Source organism: Lissotriton vulgaris, chromosome 2_1 (assembly GCF_964263255.1).
Source record: "Lissotriton vulgaris chromosome 2_1, aLisVul1.2, whole genome shotgun sequence".
Taxonomy (NCBI): domain Eukaryota; kingdom Metazoa; phylum Chordata; class Amphibia; order Caudata; family Salamandridae; genus Lissotriton; species Lissotriton vulgaris.
This window is the reverse complement of record NC_141687.1, coordinates 128315208-128333845: the sequence shown is the minus strand read 5'-3', so window position 1 is coordinate 128333845 and position 18638 is coordinate 128315208.

The following is an 18638-nucleotide window of genomic DNA, read 5'->3' as shown; positions in this document are numbered from 1 at the left end:
CCCTTGCAAAGCTAAGAATTAGACAAAAAAAACACATTTGCCTCACATTTCTGTGGTGCAAAGTTCCGGAATCTGCGTGGATCAACAAATTTCCACCCACCCAGCGTTCCCCCAGGTCTCCCGAGAAAAATGGTATCTCATTTGCGTGGGTAGGCATAGTGGCTGCGACAGGAAACAGTGCAAAACGCAACGTGGTCACAACTCAATTTTTCAGTGAAATTGTGCACTTTTTGGGCAAAGAGACTACCTTTTGTTTTTGAACCCTAGCTCTGCCGGCACCTAGGGAAACCTAGCAAACCTATATATTTTTGAAAAGTAGACACCCAGGGGAATTCAGGATGGGGTCACTCGACTGCCTACCCCCAGGTTCTCTTACCCAGAATCCCTTGCAAAACTAAGAAATTGGAAAAAAAACACATTTTCCTCACATTTCTGTGGTGGAAAGTTCCGGAATCTGCGTGGATCAACAAATTTCCACCCACCCAGCGTTCCCCCAGGTCTCCCGACAAAAATGGTATCTCACTTGCGTGGGTAGGCATAGTGGCTGCGAAAGGAAATGGTTCAAATTGTACGGTGGTGAATTTACAATACCAAATTGCAAAACAACCTTGATTTTGGGGGGGGGGGGCACCTGAGTTTTTGGCCCGGGGCTCGGTGGTATTCTTTGGAAAGTACAAAACCCAAACAGTTCTGAAAAGTAGACCCCCGGGGGAGTCCAGGGAGGTATGGCATGCGTGGGTCCCCGAACGTTTTCCTACCCAGAACACCTTGCAAACCTTAAAATTAGGTAAAATAATCACTTTTCCAAACTTTTTTGCGTGGGTCACCGTGCCGGCAAAAATGTCCTACCACCCAGCGCCCCCCTTGTTCTCCTGAGTAAAAGGATACCTCACTTGTGTGGGTGCCCCAAAGCAGAACAGGCCAAAAACGAATGTTGAAAAAAGTAGTATTTCAGTGTTACAAATTAAGCCCCCCTGCCTTAGTCACAGGCCTTTGGCCCACCCACACAAGTGAGGTATCACTTTACTCGGGAGAACAAGGGGAACGCAGGGTGGTAGGACATTTGTGCCGACACGGCGATCCCACGCAAAAATGTATGGAGAACTGTTTTTTTAACCTAAATTTGTGGTTTGCAGGGATTTCTGGGTAGGAAAACATTGGGGGACCCACGCATGCCATACCTCCCTGGACTCCCCCGGGTGTCTAGTTTTCAGAAGTGTTTGGGTTTGGTAGTTTCCAAAGATGCCCGCCGAGCCCCGGTCCAAAAACTCAGTCCCCCACCCCAAAAAAAGAAGGTAATCTTGCTATTGGTTATTGTAATGTCTCCACCGTACGATTTGGACCTTTTCCTGTTGCAGCCACTATGCCTACCCACGCAAGTGAGGTACCATTTTTATCGGGAGACCTGGGGGAACGCTGGGTGGGAGGAAATTTGTGTGAGCCCAGTGACGCCACGCTTTCCCACACAAAAAAAGTGTGTAAAAACTGATTTTTCCATCAAAAATTGAGGTTTGCAAGGGATTCTGGGTAAAGGAACGTTGGAGGATCCACGCAAGACATACCTCCTTGGAAGCCCCCGGGTGTCTACTTTTCAGAAATGTGTGGGTTTGGTAGGTTTCCCTACATGGCCGTCTCGCACGGGGCCAAAAACCCAGGTAACCCCTCTTGCAAAAGCTGGTGGTATTGAATGTCAATCCCACCAGCTTTTGAAAGAGGGGTTACCTGGGTTTTTGGCCCCGTGCGAGACGGCCATGTAGGAAAACCTACCAAACCCACACATTTATGAAAAGTAGACACCCGGGGGCTTCCAAGGAGGTATGGCTTGCGTGGATCCTCCAACGTTCATTTACCCAGAATCCCTTGCAAACCTCAATTTTTGCAGAAAAAGTCAGTTTTTTCACACTTTTTTGTGTGGGAAAGCGTGGCGTCACTGGGCTCACACAAATTTCCTCCCACCCAGCGTTCCCCCGGGTCTCCCGATAAAAATGGTACCTCACTTGCGTGGGTAGGCATAGTGGCTGCGAAAGGAAATGGTTCAAATTGTACGGTGATGAATTTACAATACCAAATTGCAAAACAACCTTGATTTTTGGGGATGGGGACCTGAGTTTTTGGCCCGGGGCTCGGTGGTATTCTTTGGAAAGTACAAAACCCAAACAGTTCTGAAAAGTAGACCCCCGGGGGAGTCCAGGGAGGTATGGCATGCGTGGGTCCCCGAACGTTTTCCTACCCAGAACACCTTGCAAACCTTAAAATTAGGTAAAATAATCACTTTTCCAAACTTTTTTGCGTGGAATCACCGTGCCGGCAAAAATGTCCTACCACCCAGCGCTCCCATTGTTCTCCCGAGTAAAAGGATACCTCACTTGTGTGGGTGCCCCAAAGCAGAACAGGCCAAAAACGAATGTTGAAAAAAGTAGTATTTCAGTGTTACAAATTAAGCCCCCCTGCCTTAGTCACAGGCCTTTGGCCCACCCACACAAGTGAGGTATCATTTTACTCGGGAGAACAAGGGGAACGCAGGGTGGTAGGATATTTGTGCCGACACGGCGATCCCACGCAAAAATGTATGGAAAACTGTTTTTTTAACCTAAATTTGTGGTTTGCAGGGATTTCTGGGTAGGAAAACATTGGGGGACCCACGCATGCCATACCTCCCTGGACTCCCCCAGGTGTCTAGTTTTCAGAACTGTTTGGGTTTGGTAGTTTCCAAAGATGCCCGCCGAGCCCCGGTCCAAAAACTCAATCCTACCCCCCAAAAAAGAAGGTAATGTTGCTATTGGTTATTGTAATTTCTCCACCGTACGATTTGGACCGTTTCCTGTTGCAGCCACTATGCCTACCCACGCAAGTGAGGTACCATTTTTATTGGGAGACCTGGGGGAACGCTGGGTGGGAGGAAATTTGTGTGAGCCCAGTGATGCCACGCTTTCCCACGCATAAAAAGTGTGAAAAAACTGATTTTTCCAGCAAAAATTGAGGTTTGCAAGGGATTCTGGGTAAAGGAACGTTAGAGGATCCACGCAAGCCATACCTCCTTGGAAGCCCCCGGGTGTCTACTTTTCAGAAATGTATGGGTTTGGTAGGTTTCCCTAGATGGCCGTCTAGCACTGGGCCAAAAACCCAGGTAACCCCTCTTGCAAAAGCTGGCGGTATTGACATTCAATACAACCAGCTTTTGCAAGAGGGGTTACCTGGGTTTTTGGCCCCGTGCTAGACGGCCATCTAGGGAAACCTACCAAACCCATACATTTCTGAAAAGTAGACACCCGGGGGCTTCCAAGGAGGTATGGCTTGCGTGGATCCTCCAACGTTCCTTTACCCAGAATCCCTTGCAAACCTCAATTTTAGCAAAAAGAAAATCGGTTTTTTCACACTTTTTTTGCATGGGAAAGCGTGGCATCACTGGGCTCACACAAATTTCCTCCCACCCAGCGTTCCCCCAGGTCTCCCGATAAAAATGGTACCTCACTTGCGTGGGTATGCATAGTGGCAGCAACAGGAAACGGTCCAAATCGTACAGTGGAGAATTAAGTTTTCAATTTGAGAGCGTGTGATTCAAGGAAATTGTGACAGACAATTTCAAGTTTGCAGGAGATTCTGGATAAAAATCAACAATAGAATTCACCAGAAAGACATGACCATATACTTCCATGGTTTAACAATAATAACTAAATTTAGTAAGTTATTTATAGCTATAATGTTCACCGTAACAGAGTTACTCAAAAGTCAAACATTCAAGGCACGGCTAACTATTCCTTAAAGACACACACATACAGGTTGGATTTGGCACGAGGGCGAGTGATGGTTCAGTACATCAAATTTTATTAACAAGATATTTCAAAAAATGAAATGCACTGTCACTAAATAAATGCATAAAAACCGAACCAGTGACTCGCAACTCGTGAGCTGTAAAGCCACGACAAGGCACCAACCATTTTACAGGCCATTCACTCGCCTTTCATACCTGATACAAACCAGACCATTGACACCATCCAGAAAGAACAGCAACACACTACAACAATCACAATAAGAGACAAGGTACACCCTACTTCAGAAAGAGATAAAAGACAAACATTACTGCACAGCCATCTAATCCGCAAGCACACACACATTCTGGTTGGATTTGGCACGAGGGTGAGTGATGATTCAGTACATACAATTGTATTCGCAAGTAATTTCAAAAAAATGAAATACACTGCGTATAATTGAAAGTATGATAAACTGAACCACTGACTCACAGCTCGTGAGCTGTAAAGCCACGTCAAGGCACCAACCTCTTTACAGGCCATTCATACACCTTTCGTACGTGTGACACATACAAAACATTCACACCGCCAGCCGCGGACCCATCACATTTCAACACTCACACCAGCAGACAGCGCCATTCAAGGGCCCATCACTTTCACACGCCCACATTTCTGACACTGCAACTACACAAAATGATGGACTGCGTGGAGTGTCACTCAACTAGCAGTGTGTGTAGTGACCAACAGAAAGTAACTACTCACACACTGCCAGCCAAGTGCCAGTCCACCCACACCACCATCCAAGCACCAGACCATGCACACCGCCAGCCAAACCCCACTCAGCACACAACGACAGCCAAGCACAACTCCGTGCACAGACAGCCAAGTCCCACTCCACACACACCACCATCCAAGTACCACTCTACACACACCACCATCCAAGCGCCACTCCACACACACCGCCAGCCAAGCACCACTCCATGCAAACAGCTAAGCACCACTCCACGCACACCATCCAGCCAAGTACCACTCCACACACACCACCAGCCATACACCAATCCACACACTCCACCAGCCAAACCCAACTCCATGCACAGACAGCCAAGTACCACTCCACGAACACCACCAGCCAAGCGCCACTCCACACACACCGCCAGCCAAGCACCACTGCGTGCACAGACAGCCAAGTACTACTCCACAAACACCACCAGCCAAGCGCAACTCCACACACACCGCCAGCCAAGCACCACTCCACGCACACCACCAGCCAAGCACCACTCCACACACACCACCAGCCAAACACCACTCCATGCACAGACAGCCAAGTACCACTCCACGAACACCACCAATCAAGAGCCACTCCACACACACCGCCAGCCAAGCACCACTCCGTGCACCAACAGCCAAGTACCACTCCATGCACACCACCAGCCAAGCGCAACTCCACACACACCGCCAGCCAAGCACCAGCCGGCACACACCACAAACACATTGAGAATTCTTTTTTTGAAAAAAACACTAAACAAATGGAAATACCTACAAAACAGCTAACACAAATTCTTAAACTAAACACTTTGCACTAATGCCAATCCTTGAAACAAACTAAAAATTTCTTACAGAATGCAGACCAGGCAATTCAATTTAGAGCTCATTAAAACTCCCAAAACTTCTTTTGCGTGTGGTACAATTTAAAACAAGCTGACAGACACAATGCAGGCTTAGAAGGACAGTCAGGACAGTATAAACGAGACTCCCTCCGCACGCCTCTTCGCCAACAGACTCTGCATCTTTTAGTCGGAAAGTCTCTTGCGGGAGTGGAAGGAATAGATTAAGGAAAGTGGCGATCTTTCAATCTAGCCACTTCCTCCACCACTCCAAATCTAGGAACAGTTGCCTGCTCCAAAAGTACAAGTCTGCCTATTATAGACTCCTGAAACTTAACAAAAGGCATCTTATTCTGAGGACAAGACTTCTGATACACAACGAAAGCATTAAAAATTGCCAAGTGGAACAGATGGATAGCCAACTTCTTGTACCAAACGTAAGCCTTTCGAAGAACAGCATAAGGTTCCAACCTCTGATCTACTCTGTCAACACCTCCCATGAACTTATTGTAATCTAAAATGCACACAGGTTTGCGCACTTCAGCACCCTGACCCCAAACAGGCACAGGTTCTGTTATTTCATTGTGGATAGTAGTCAGCATGTACACATCTCTCTTGTCTGAAAACTTCACAGCTAGAAGCTCCCCACATCGCAAAGCCGTAGACTGTCCCCGCACAAGCCTTTTGCAAACAAGTTCCTTTGGGAAACCTTTACGGTTACTGCGCATTGTGCCACAAGCAACAGTGCCCACTTTGCCCAACTCCTTGAACAACCGCACACCAGTGTAGAAGTTATCTACATATAAATGATGGCCTTTGTTAAATAATCCTCTACCTAGTTCCCACACAATTTTCTCAGTCACTCCAAAAGTAGAAGGACAACCAGGAGGGTTAATGCTGGACTCCTTACCAGTGTACACCCTGAAATTGTAGACATATCCAGTCTCACTGTCACACAGCATATACAGTTTGATTCCATAGCGTGCCCTCTTACTATGAATGTATTGCCTAAAAACCAAGCGGCCCTTGAACAACAGCAAAGACTCATCCACTGCAATTTCTTTACCAGGGACAAAGATCTCAGAAAAACTATCAACAAAGTGATCCAGGACAGGTCGAATTTTAAACAAACGGTCACAATCAGGGTGATCGCGTGACAACGCTAACCTATTATCAACAAAATGCAACATCCGAAGAAGCGTATACCGATCACGACTTATGATTGCTGGAAATATAGCTGTTGCCATCAAGGGACTAGTGGACCAATATGAATTAATTGATGGCTTCCTTAGCAAGCCCATCAAAAAAGTTAATCCCAAAAACTTTTTCAACTCTTCAACATTTGTGGGAGTCCACCGGATTGCTCTAGAATGGGGCTTAAGGCTGGCACTGTTGGCCCTCAAATATTGTTCTGCATACAAATTGGTTTGATCAACAATCTCTTGCAAAAACACATTGTCAAAAAACAACTCAAAAAAATGTATTGGCAGAAAATTCTCAGTATTCACTCTACACCCAGGAACACCAGTGAACTCTGGCAATGCCGGCTGCACCATGCCAGGGGGAACCCAGAGGCCATCCATATCAACGGGGGGAGCAGCCGCCCCAGCCTGCAGCACCGAAACATCTTGCTGCTGTTCACCAACGGGAGGCCTAACAGCCACAGATACTTCTGGCTGCACAACATCAACAGAAGACATAGCATCCCCAGAGGGCTCTTCCTGCACTACAACAACGGGAAGCCCAGCAGCCTGAGATGCTTCTTGCTGCACTACACCACCGGGAAACCAAGCAGACCCAGATGCCTCTTGCCCCTCTACACCAATGGGAAGCCTAACTGCCACAGATACTTCAGGCTGCACAACACCAACAGAAGACATAGCATCCCCAGAGGGCTCTTCATGCACTACACCAACGGGAAGCCCAGCAGCCTGAGATGCTACTTGCTGCACTACACCAGCAGGAAGACGAAAAGCACCAGATGCCTCTTTGCGCACCACAGCAATGTGAAGCCTTTTGGGCGCAGGCTCCAGCCCACTTACCTCTTGCTGACGTAAAAAGAAAGGAAACCTTGCGGCCCCAGGCAGCAGCACAGATGCCTCTTGGCCCACTACCGGCATCACAATGTCCTCCTCTAACATAGGCCCTTCATCAGCACTAGAAGAAGATTCATCATCCGATGATGATGATACCATGCGAAGAGAAAACTCACTGCCTGAATCTTCTGCCCCCACCTGGGAGTCCAAATCGGAGTCAGACTCTGAACCATGGTCAGAGGAAGACTCAAAAAGCAAACCAAGAACCTGCTGAGCAGTAATCCTGCGACTAGCCATTATCCTTCAAAAGCAAGAAGACTGCACACACAAGTGAACAACAACCTACACTGTGCAAAGTAAGAAGTAAACAAGGTAAGGCTTTCACAAACAGATAAATACAATCCAAAACAATTTCACTCTAACCAAATATAGCTACACTCACCAGCACCTACTCTGTTGAGACACAGCAAAAAGAAATGATATCCCACTAGAAAGAAAAAAAGAAATGACAGATTAGAAAACAAAGTGCACATCAAGCACTAATACTGAAAACAAAAAAAAACAGAGCCACGCAAACTGGTAGAAGTACAACCTTTTTCAAAAAGACAAACATCAAGGGAAAGTAGTACAAAATACATTCACTTACCAAGCACAAGCAACTACACAAGCTGCAAACAGACACGCAACCTACAACAATCCAAACAGCAAAAGCCTGAAACAAGACAAAAATAGAGAAGAAAAAAAAATAACTACCACATTTCACAAACAATATAACAATTCAAAAAAACAACACACAAACTTGCCCCCCAAATTTAAATTCGGCAAGATGGGCCACCAAATAGGGCTTAGACCAATTGGGATTAGATGAGGTTTAACATCAAGACACTGGTTAATTTTTTGAATTTTTTTTACTGCCAGACCCCTTTGGTGCCAGTCAGTCTTTTGCTCCTAACAGTACCCCCATCACACAGGGGCAGTAAGGACATTCATATACCTTTTGTACGTGTGACACATATAAAACATTTACACCGCCAGCGCCATTCAAGGGCCCATCACTTTCACACGCCCACATATCTGACACAGCAACTACAGAAAAAGATGGACTGCGTAGAGTGTCACTCAACTAGCAATGTGTGTAGTGACCAACAGAAAGTAACTACTCACACACCACCAGCCAAGCGCCACTCCACGCATACCGCCAGCCAAGCACCACTCAGTGCACAGACAGCAAAGTAGCACTCCACGCACACCACCAGCCAAGCGCCACTCCACACACACCGCCAGCCAAGCAGCACTCCGTGCACAGACAGCAAATGACCACTCCACACACACCACCAGCCAAGCGCCACTCCACACACACCGCCAGCCAAGCACCACTGCGTGAATAGATAGCCAAGTACCCCTCCACGCACACTGCCAGCCAAACACCACTCAGCGCACACCGACAGCCAAGTACCACTCCACACACACCGCCAGCCAAGCACCACTCCACGCACACCGCAAGCCAAGCGCCACTCACCGCCAGCCAAACACCGCTCCACGCACACCATCCAGCCAAGTACCACTCCACACACACCGCCAGCTAAACACCACTCCACACACACCACCAGCCAAACACCACTCCGTGCACAGACAACCAAGTACCACTTCACACACACCACCAGCCAAGCGCCACTCCACACACACCGCCAGCCAAGCAGCACTCCGTGCACAGACAGCAAAGTAGCACTCCTCGCACACCACCAGCCTTGCGACACTCCACACACACCGTCAGCCAAGCACCACTCCGTGCACAGACAGCAAAGTATCACTCCACGCACACCACCAGCCAAGCGCCACTCCACACACACCGCCAGCCAAGCAGCACTCCATGCACAGACAGCAAATGACCACTCCACACACACCACCAGCCAAGCGCCACTCCACACACACCGCCAGCCAAGCACCACTCCGTGCATAGATAGCCAAGTACCACTCCACGCACACCGCCAGCCAAACACCACTCAGCGCACACCGACAGCCAAGTACCACTCCACATACACCGCCAGCCAAGCACCACTCCACGCACACCGCAAGCCAAGCGCCACTCACCACCAGCCAAACACCGCTCCACGCACACATCCAGCCAAGTACCACTCCACACACACCGCCAGCCAAACACCACTCCACACACACCACCAGCCAAACACCACTCTTTGCACAGACAGCCAAGTACCACTGCACGCACACCGCCAGCCAAGCACCACTCCACGCACACCGCAAGCCAAGCGCCACACACCACCAGCCAAACACCACTCCGTGCACAGACAGCCAAGTACCACTCTACACACACTGCCAGCCAAGCACCACTCTGTGCATAGATAGCCAAGTACCCCTCCACGCACACCGCCAGCCAAACACCACTCAGCGCACACTGACAGCCAAGTACCACTCCACACACACCGCAAGCCAAGCGCCACTCACCACCAGCCAAACACCGCTCCACGCACACATCCAGCCAAGTACCACTCCACACACACCGCCAGCCAAACACCACTCCACACACACCACCAGCCAAACACCACTCCGTGCACAGACAGCCAAGTACCACTGCACGCACATCCAGCCAAGCGCCACTCCACACGCACCGCCAGCCAAACACCACTCCACGCACACTGCAAGCCAAGCGCCACTCCGCACACACCGCCAGCCAAGCACTACTCCTTGCCCAAGGGGTCGCTACCTAAAAACAAATTTTTAATTCCCTGGTGCTAGTGGGCAATTTCTGCCCCCCCCCCTGGGGGCAAAACGGCAAAAAAATGGGCCGATTTGCCCCCAGGGTGGACAGAAAAACAAAAAAAAATCATGGCCACCTGGAAGCGACCCTTACCCAAGGGGTCGCTTCCCAAAACAAACACATTGCCCCAACAAAAAACCCTGGTGCTAGTGGGAAATTTCTGCCCCCCCTGGGGGCAAAACGGCCGAAAAACAGGCCGATTTGCCCCCAGGGGGGGCAGAAAAACAAAAAGTTAAATATGAGGCCACCTGGAAGTGACCCTTGCCCAAGGGGTCGCTTCCTAAAAGCTAAAAACAAAATCCCTGGTGCTAGTGGGCATTTTCTGTCCCCCCTGGGGGCAAAACAGCAAAAAAAAACGGGCCGATTTGACCCCAGGGGGGACAGAAAAACGTAAACAAAAGCCATCGCCGCCATCTTGGCTTCACAAAACAACCCTGTTGCTAGTGGGAAATTTCTGCCCCCCCTGGGGGCAAAACGGCCGAAAAAACAGGCCGATTGAAAATTGAAAATTATTTGGCTGCCCACCTGGAAGCGACCCTTGCCCAAGGGGTCGCTTCCGAAAAGCTAAATAAACAATCCCTGGTGCTAGCGGGGGCATTTCCGCCGCACAATCGCGACGCTGTGCGCGATCGTGAGGCAGAAATGCCCTGCAAAGAGACATCAGGGGAAAGGAAAATCTCTTTCCTCTCCCCTGATACCTCTTCGCTGCCCCAAACCCCCGCCGGAGTCCAAAAACCTACCTTGCTGCACGGCGCTCAGGAAGCAAATGGCTTCCCGAGCGCAGGGAATCCCTGATGATGTCAGCGCGCGCTGTGCGCGCTGACGTCATCAGGGATTCCCACGGGGCAGTGCGGGGGGGGCAGCGGAAGCTCTTCCGCTGCCGCCCCCAGCAACACAACCAAGATCGCAGACCCTCGGGGGGAGCGCCAGCGCTTCCCCCGAGGGTGGGGCTGATGACGAGCTGGCCTTGTCATCCGCGCACGGCAGGTAAGCGCCATGACGAGCCCAGCTCGTCATTAGCCTCGAAGGGGTTAAATCAGACTTCAATGCTTCCAATATCACATGTAGCCCTAAACACATTAAACATTCAGGATTACACTTCACTTCCTCAGTTTCAGATACAGTAACATTATGTATGAATAAATGTATACAAAGGGTATCAGAATTAACCACTAAATGGCATCCCCTCTATTTGTCATGGTGGGGACGCTTGGATACTATAAACAACAAGTTACTTACCTTTGGTAACGATATATCTGTAAGAAACAGTAGTTAGTATTAGATTCCTTACCTTAGAATATCCCCAGGCGTCAGACTGGATCGGAAATTTTTGCGTAGCAGTACCCTTGCGCATCGGTAGGCGTCGTCCGCGGCTCCGCGTCAGTTGTCGGCGTCGCCATGATGACGTTGTCGCAGTACTTAGACGCCGCCTCCGCACGCGGACGTCAGTTCTTAGTCATAGCTTTTCCGCGCCAGAAACGCAGAGCCATGATAAAAACCAACACTGGTGCCATTGAAACTAGGGACCTGAAAGGGGATGACCTTAACCCTAGATATAGGTTCGCAGAACGGGGAGGATGGTGGGGCGGTAAGGAATCTAATACTAACTACTGTTTCTTACAGATATATCGTTACCGAAGGTAAGTAACTTGTTCATCTGAAAGAAACAGGTTAGTATTAGATTTCTTACCTTAGAATAGATACCCCAACAATACCAACACCAGTGGTGGGTCTGCGAACCAATAATCACACCAGAAAGTCCTGGAGGACGTAACGGCCAAAGAAGCCATCCCTCCGGACTTGGCTGTCCAGGCAGTAGTGCCTTGCAAACGTGTGCAGCGAGGCCCACGTAGCTGCCTGACAGATGCCCTGCAAGGGGACTCCCCTGCCCAGGGCAGTGGTAGCCGCCGTGGCCCAAGTGGAATGGGCCCTCAGCCCAACAGGAGGCTCCTTCTTCTCCAAGGAGTAAAAAGCCTTGATACACAAGACGACCCACCAAGAGATGGTCCGCTTGTGCCTTCTTAGCGCCCACGTAACCAACAAAGAGTTGGTCATCCACCCGGAACTGGTGTGTGCGATCTAGATAGAACAAAAGCGCACGTTTTGGGTCCAGACGGTGGAGCCGCTCATCCTCTTTTGAGGGATGCGGAGGCGGAAAGAAGGTGGGCAAGCCCGATGTGGAAGGCCGTGACAACCTTGGGCAGGAAAGAGGGTCTAGTCCGCAACACAACCTTGTCCGGATGGACAGAAAGGAAAGGAGGTTTGGAAGAAAGAGCCTGGAGCTCACTCACTCACTCTCCTGGCAGAGGTGATGGCAACCAGGAAGCGGTACAAAAGGTGGTGGTGATGGACGGAGCATCTGAACCAATCAAACACTCACACCCAGTCAACAGATCTGGGTTTAATCCATCACCGTTCTTTAGCCCACTCTGCCACCCCAGTTCAGACATGGCCATATGCAAATCAGTCCGACCCTGTGCCTCATGGGTACAGTCCAGCCCGAACTGCCAAGCCATGCCTTCCCTGGACCGGAAACAAGCTTCAGAGGACCGGTTTCTGGCATTTCAGCCGTCTTCAGCCCGGCTTGCTTGAATCCAGTGGCAAAGTGAGAAAGGGACTCATGTCTGAGCATACCCTGCCAACTTATGGTGAACAAAGCGGTACAAAAGGTGGTGGCAACCAGGAAGGCCGTCTTCAGAGTAAGAAGGTGGAGAGGACAGTTGTGAAGTGGCTCAAAGGGAGCGCACATCAGATAGGTAAGAACAAGGTTCAAGTCCTACTGAGGCATCACAAACGGAACAGGGGGAAACATGTGTGTGATGCCTTTCAAAAAACGAGTTACAATAGGGGACTTGAACAAAGATGGTTGATCAGGCAGCTTTAGAAAGGCTGAAAGAGCAGAAAAGTAGCCCTTGATAGTGCCCAGACCAGAGCCCTGCTGGGCAAGAGAAAGAAGGAAGAGAAGAACCTCAGAAACGGGGGCAGAGAGCGGATCCACACCCTTTGCTCTGCACCATGCCACAAATCTGTTCCACCTGCAGGCGTATACCGATTTTGTGGAGGGACGCCTGGCTGCCAGAATAACATTACAGACTTCAGGAGGCAAGTCAACTGTCGCCGCTCAATCTCCAAGCATGGAGGTGGAGACTAGACAGGTTCGGGTGGAGGACCGTCCCCTGCTGCTGCGACAGAAGGTCCTCCTGAAGAGGCAGACGAACAGGGGAATCGACTGACATACTGAGTAGCTCGGGATACCAGTACCTTCGTGCCCAGTCCGGAGCCACAAGGATGACTTGTGCCCGGTCGCGCTTGATCTTCTTCAGCACTCTAGGCAGAAGAGGTATAGGCGGAAAGGCGTACAACAGACCGCAACTCCACTCGCGATGAAAAGTGTCTCCGAGCGAGTGCCGCCTTGGAAATTCCAAAGCGCAGAACTGATGACATTGCGCGTTCTCTTCGGTGGCGAATAGATCTAACCAAGGCTCTCCCCACTGCAGAAAGAGACCTTGCGCCACGTCCGAGTTCAGACGCCATTCGTGATCTATCATGCACCGGCGGCTGAGTTCGTCCGCCCTGGCGTTCAGGGAACCTGCCAGGTGTTGAACCACCAGGGTCACGCCCTGATGTTCCAGCCACTGCCAGAGGCGCAGAGCCTCCTGGCAGAGGGTCCACGACCCCACCCCGCCCTGTTTGTTGCACTACCACATGGTGGTGGTGTTGTCCGTGAACACCTGCACTACACTCCCTCGGACAGAGGGGAGGAATGCCTTCAGTGTTAGACGAATCGCCCGCAGCTCCAAAAGGTTGATATGGAGCCGGGACTCCGCCGTAGACCAGAGACCTCTGATCTCCGCCTCTCCCATGTGGCCTCCCCAGCCCTGGAGGGACGCGTCCATCCCAACTACATGCTCCGGTTGGAGAAGGGAGAGGGATCTGCCGCTGACCCAATGGCGGTCCGTGAGCCACCACTGCAGCGGTCTCGCAGTGCCGTCCAAGATCAGGACATGGTCTGACAGGTTGCACTGATGCTGGGCCCACTGAAACTTCAGGTCCCACTGCAGAGCCCGCATCCGCCATCGTGCATGATGCACCAGAAGGATGCAGGAGGACATCAGTCCCAGAAGCCGCAGCGTCAACCTGACCGAGACTCAGGATAAAGGCTGAAAGATCGGAATCAGAGCCTGAATATCCCGAACCCGCTGTTCGGGAGGATAAACCCGAAACTGCGCCGAGTCGAGAACCGCTCCGATGAAGAGGAGCTTCTGAGAGGGGCACAGGTGTGACTTCGGCACATTGATGGAGAACCCCAGCTGGTGCAGGAGGTTTGCAGTCGTCTGGAGGTGGCTGACTACTGTCGGAGGCGAGCCCGCCTTCAACAACCAGTCGTCGAGGTAGGGGAAGACTGAAACCCCTAACCTGCGCAGATGAGCTGCAACCACCGCCATCACCTTTGTGAACACCCGTGGGGCGCTGGTAAGGCCGTAGGGGAGCACGGTAAACTGAAAGTGCTTGTGGCCTACCGTGAACCGCAGGTAGCGCCGGTGGGCCAGCAGGACGGGAATGTGGAAATAAGCGTCCTGCAACTCCAATGCTACCATCCAGTCTCCTGGGTCCAGGGCAGCTAAGACCTGAGCCAGTGTCCACATTTTAAACTTCTCCTTCCGGAGGAAGCCGTTGACGTTCCGGAGATCCAAGATAGGGCGTAGGTCCCCTTTGCCCTTCTTTGGCAGCAGAAAGTAGTGGGAGTAACAACCACACCCTACTTCTGGCCCAGGAACGCGCTTGATGGCCCCCTTGGCCAAGAGGGCCGTAACTTCCTCTTGCAGAAGTCGCAAGTGATCCCCCGACACGCAGTGGTATTGCCGTGGCATGGCTGGAGGGGTCCCCTTGAAGGGGAGGGAGTAGACCCTTCAGACGATTTGCAGCACCCACCTGTCTGATGTGAAAGTGCGCCAGTGGAGGAGGTGATGGCGAACCTTGGCCCCCACTGGCATCACATGGGCCTGAAAGCTCGGACTAGGAGGGTTTTGAGGGGGATGCTGCAGGGGTAGGTGTGGACTGACCTCGCCGTTGTCCCTGACCGCCGCCACGGCGGTTTCCATAGCCGCCACTGCGTTGGAAACTAGTCTGCGGTGCGTGGCCGGCAGCACGTGTGGGGCGCCCCTTCCTTGGCCATGAAAGGAGCGAAAGGCACCCGTTTGCTGGCGCGGGGCCGAGAGGCCCAAGGACTTGGCCATAGCCCTGGAGTCCCTAAAGCTCTCAAGCGCATGGTCTGCCTTGTCACCAAAAAGGCGACGACCATCAAACGGCATGTCCATGTGTGTATTCTGAACATCAGCCGAAAAAGTTGGCGGACCTCAACCAGGCGTGGCGACGAATCGCAACTGTCGTTGCCATCGCTCTGCCCAGTGAGTCGGTGGTATCCAGTCCACATCGGATGGAAAAACGTGCTGCATCTCGACCCTCTGCAGGGGCTTGGGCGAGTTTAGCCCTGACCTCCGCCGGGCATTCAGGCAGCACGTCCGTGACCGTGTCCCACAGAGAGTGGGTGTAGCAGCCCAAGAGGCACGCGGTGTTGGAAGACCGCAGTCCCAAACTCAAGGAAGAGAATACCTTCTTGCAGTATTGCTCGTACCTCTTGGATTCCCGATCGGGCGGAGCCATCGGGAATGCGGTCTGGGAGTTGGAGGCCTGGATGACCAGGCTCTCGGGGTGGGATAGGTGGACAGGAAACCAGGGTCGCCCGGGACCGGGCGGTGGCGTCTGGCCATGTTCCTATCTACAGGCGGACTGTAGCGGGCCTGGACCAAGTGCCCAAAAGAACGTCAGTCAAGGCCTCATTAAACGGCAGCAGAGGCTCAGCCAAGCTTGACTGCGGTTTAAGGACCTCAGTGAGGAGGTTAGTCCTCACGGCCGCGACGAAGAGCTCAAGGCTCTCGGCCGCCCGCGTCAGTACCACACTGTAGGTTGCCCCTCCTCCGTAGCCACGGTAGGAGGTGAGACAAAACCAGTGTCCGGCGAAGTGTCCAGACTACTGGCATTGCCAAGTTCACCTGTCCAGTCCTGCTGGGACTGACACTCACGTGTCAGAGGGTCCTCAGACCCCTCCCAATACTTCTCATCATCCATTTCCTGATAATCCGGGTTGTTAAAGGATGGGGCCGGTTCGTTGAAGTAGAGGTTTCCAAGCGGCGTCGAGAGCGATGCCCAGCGGCGCCGCTCCAACGCCGGAACCAGATCGAGGGAGGCATCGGGGACGGCGTCGCCCGAAGGTGGCGCCGGAGGTGACACCCTAGGGATCGGCGACGGTGAGGTCATCAGGTCAACCGGCGACTACCTGGAAGCGGATCCAGCGGCGCCGGGCCCAAAGGCATCGGCAGCGTCGGGGCCGAAGCACCCGCCGGCGTCGGGGGCCGAAGCACTCGACCCGCTGGGGCCCCCAGACGGGTCCGCTGGGCCCGAAGGCGCCGCAGAGCCCGTCGGAGGAGAGAGAGACCTCATGGCCATGAGGAAGCGCTCGATCTCCTCCGGCGTTGCGTCCTGCCTAGGGACCGGAGGGTATGAAGCAGGCCGCGACGCCAGCAACTCCTCCGGAGCCGCGTTGGCAGTGTCACCCGAACGCCCGCCCACATCGCGCGAGCGTCGGGGAGAGTCGGAAGAGCGATGACGTCTCTTTGACTTCTTGTGCTTACCTGACAACTTCGAGCCCGAAGACCGATGGTGACTCCCGGAGCTATGATGGCTCCGACCCCGTGACTGGTCCCTCGACCTCCGTCCGGACCCGGACCTTTCGCGGCGGGAGGCCGACTGCCGGAGCTCGAGCCGCTTGCAAGACGGCTCCCGCCTAGCTTTCGACGTCAGGGCTCGGCAGTCGGGGCAGGCCTTGTCGTCGTGGTCGAAGCAGAGACAGTGAAGGCACTGGCGGTGAGGTTCGGTAACCGACATCAGTCGGTCGCAGTCCTCACAGGGTTTACATCCAGGCATCCCTACCGGCACCGTTCGGAGTCGAAGACTCTGAAAAGTGACTATGGGTACCCAGATCTGCGCTGCTGGTGCGGAAAAAAGAAGAACTGACGTAAGCGCGTGGAGGCGGCGTCCAAGTACTCCGACGACGTCATCACAGCGCCCACGACTGCCGCGGAGCCGCGGACGATGCCTACCGACGCGCAAGGGTACTGCTATGCAAAAATTTCCGGATCCAGTCTGACGCCTGGAGATATTCTAAGGTAAGGAATCTAAAACTAACCTGTTTCTTTCAGATCACTATTTCTAACATTCCAGTACCTATCCCTGCTAAATTATTTTAAAAAGTTAATTCCATCCTTTCCTCTTTCTTGTGGAATAATAAGAAATCCTGAATGTCTCTTAAAATTAACTCGCCCTAAATTAGAAGGTGGAGTTCATTTTCCAGATTTCCCGGCTTATCAAAAAGCCTTCTTTTTGTGTCAAGCTTCTTGTTGGTTGTTAATCCACGGAGGTTTGCCCTTTCTGGACTTCTCTCGAGCGCATATTTTTAAATCCTTTTTCCTTTTGTAAGTATCTCTCCTTCTCACGCAAACCTCAGTCCCTTTCTACTCCTATAATTAAATTCACTTCCAAACTACTTGAACCAACCCTTCCTTTACCCTATAACACTCAAGATTATTTTCTTAATTCACCAATTTGGCACAACAAGAACCTTCTCATCTGAAATAAACCTTTTTATTTGAAAACCTGGAGACTAAAGAGACTAATATGGGTTAATCAGCTATTTTCAGGATCAGATTTGTTATCCTTTTCTTCACTCAGCGAATCATGTAATCTGCCTGCGTCATTTAATCAAAAATATAATTCCCTTAGGAAAACTGTAATGGATATTTATACTCCACTACCTACTTTACCGGATACCCCCAATACACCAAATCCCGCATCGCGACTTCATACCCTGTTACAAATAATGCCCAAAGCATCCACTATTTATAATTAATTACAAAATCCCACCATTGCTAGGTATAAATATAAAACAGAGCTGTTATGGGAACGCAACTTTATGACATCTTGGCCATTATCACTATGGAAGAACATTTGGACCAAGATTCGTAGGTCTTCCAGAGCAGCTAATACAACGCAAACACTCTTTTTTTTATATATAATAGACTCTTACTAACACCACTTACTTTAAGTAAAAGTTTCTCAGCTGTTTCGGATGCTTGCTGGACATGCTCGTCCACAAATGCCGATTTGTTTCATATGCTATTTTATTGTCAATGCGCATATGCATTCTGGAAATAAGTATGGGCCCAAATTAATTTAATTTTTGGCACTAAGTTTCCTTTTTCCTTTATTCAAATTTTTCTAGGAAGTCTTTCCTCTATTTGGGATAATGTCAGGCTAAATGTTAAAATGTATTTATTATTAGCAGTTGCTTTTCCGCAAATAACCACAAATTGGAAGGATTTTACAAAAATGTCCTCTAAAGCTTGGTGGTATGCCG